Source organism: Rhagoletis pomonella, unplaced genomic scaffold, assembly GCF_013731165.1.
Source record: "Rhagoletis pomonella isolate Grant_MI unplaced genomic scaffold, Rhpom_1.0 Rhpom_scaffold_00087, whole genome shotgun sequence".
Classification (NCBI taxonomy): domain Eukaryota; kingdom Metazoa; phylum Arthropoda; class Insecta; order Diptera; family Tephritidae; genus Rhagoletis; species Rhagoletis pomonella.
This window is the reverse complement of record NW_023458641.1, coordinates 124,481-126,931: the sequence shown is the minus strand read 5'-3', so window position 1 is coordinate 126,931 and position 2,451 is coordinate 124,481.

Genomic DNA, 2,451 nt, shown 5'->3' with positions numbered 1-2,451 from the left:
TAGCTTTATTTAATATTTGCGCCGGATATTTAATGTTCGGCTCCGCCCGAACTTAGACTTTCTTACTTGTTCTACATCATTTGTAGGTTCAAAATCTATCGAGATCAAAATCGTTGCTGACCCTTTTTACGAGATATTCACATTTTTATATTTTACTTTTTAAACGCAATAATCCTTGTTTTTACTAACACCCCTATTCTGCAACTCTTTCGTATTCGGATTTTGCTACGAATCGTAGAAATAGTATGCTGCAATCCCAATCGTATTTTCGAGCTTTCGAAATTCGTAACAATAGCATGCCTAAAAACGAATGAGCAAGCTTTTTTGCGTAATTTTGTACGAAAACAATTCTGTGTCGGAGGCGAGATAAAAGATGTAAATCGATGTGTGTTTGCAGGAAATATTAGTGGCGTTCATTTAAACAGATAAATTTACCTTTCGTATATACGTATATTTTTATCCACTGCTTTATATAATTGAACAAAAAAGAATCTTTTTTGCCTTTTTGGTTGTTGTTGTTTCCGACAGGGTGGGTGTATGATGTATTATGGAACGAATTTCCGTCATCCCTTGTCAAACGTTCTCAGAACGAAAAATGACACTGAAGATGGCACAACGCCGAAACCGGTTTGTCTCCAAACCAAATTTGACAAGGGATGACGGAAATTCGTTCCATAATAAATCTTTTTGGCCCTTATCGAGAAACTTAAGTCCGATTCAGTACAATGATTTTCGGTTGTTGTGTCCAAACGCATAACCCGAATCTACTTTCACATTCAAATTAAACTTTAATTTAAATTTCCGAGCAATCGGTTTGCACTATGCACTTTTTTGTAAATTTCGATGTGGGTTCTGCGCAAATATACTGTGGATGGCGTAGCTGCAGTTATATGCACAGGAAATGTTGTATGCCTTTGATATGCGGAAGCCCCTCTTCTCCGGCAACACAGAAAGGAGAATTATACTTAGTAAGGGTTATACTCCCTAAACGCGTCCGAAGGCAGAAGCAAGCGCAACAGGTGGTGGACCCAACAAAGTGCAAGTTTTCAATGGCTTGGAAGAAGCTGTTATTACACTAACTGGATTGAGAACCAATTCTTCAGGCATAGGAGGTTGTGGTTGAACAATTAAACCAGAAGCTGACATAGATGCGTCCATGGTTATTACAGCTCCGCATATCTTTGTGAATTTACTTCCATAGCGCGCTCTTACTCTGCTGCTATAATTGCAAATGGAATAGAATCCATCATTTCCTTCAAAATATGTAAAATAAAACAAGTAAGAAAGTCTAAGTTCGGGCGGAGCCGAACATTAAATACCCGGCGCAAGTATTAAATATATGTTTTCCACCTTTCCGAAAGCTACCGCTACATGATAAGCCGGGGTGTATACATTTTAAGTAAATTAGCGTCCTTAAATTTCGAAATATTGCAGTTTCAAGCATATCTGAAATTTACCGTTATATGAAAAGCGGCCTCAATTTTAGTCCGATTTCAACAATTTTCAACGGTTTGCTTTTATGTGGCAAGCACAATAACCATACCGAGCTTGGTACAAATTGCTAGAACGGTTAGCGAGATACATATATGTGATCACAAGTGGGCGGTGCTACGCCCATTTTCCAAAATTTTGTCATAAACGTATTTCTTGGTAAAGAATTGTTGCAATCATCAATTTTGAATAAATTAGCTTCAATATTTACTGATTTATCGAAGATTTTGTATTTCTCGAAATTACCGTTATATGGGATGTGGGCGTGGTTATTGTCCGATTTTAGAAATTTTCGGCCAGTTGGTATACTGTATCAGGACCAACAACTGTGCCAAGTTTGGAAGAAATTGGTGTAGCGGTTACCAAGATATACACATGTAACCATAAGTGGGCGTGGCTACGCCCATTTGCCAAAATTTTGTAATATTCTTATTTTTCGTCTAAAACTCATTGCAAATATCAATTTTGAGTGAATTATCTTCAGTAGTTACTAAAATATCGCAGTTTTCGTTTTTCTGAAAATTACCGTTATATGGGAGGTAGGCGTGGTTATTGTCCGATTTTTAAAATTTTCAGCCATTTAGTAAGATGTACTAAGGCCAACAACTGTGCTAAGTTTGGAAGAAATTGGTGCAGCGGTTACCAAGATATACACATGTAACCATAAGTGGGCGTGGCTACGCCCATTTTCCAAAAATTTATAATATTCATGTTTTCCGTCTGAAACTCATTGTAAGTATCAATTTTGAGTGAATTAGCTTCAGTAGTTACTAAAATATCGCAGTTTTCGTATTTCTTAAAATTACCGTTATATGGGAGGTAGGCGTGGTTATTATCCGATTTCGCCCATTTTCAATACCATCTGTCCCACGCCCAAAAGAAGTTCACGTACCAAGTTTCGTTAAGATATCTCAATTTTTACTCGAGTTATCGTGTGCACAGACGGACGGACGGACGGAC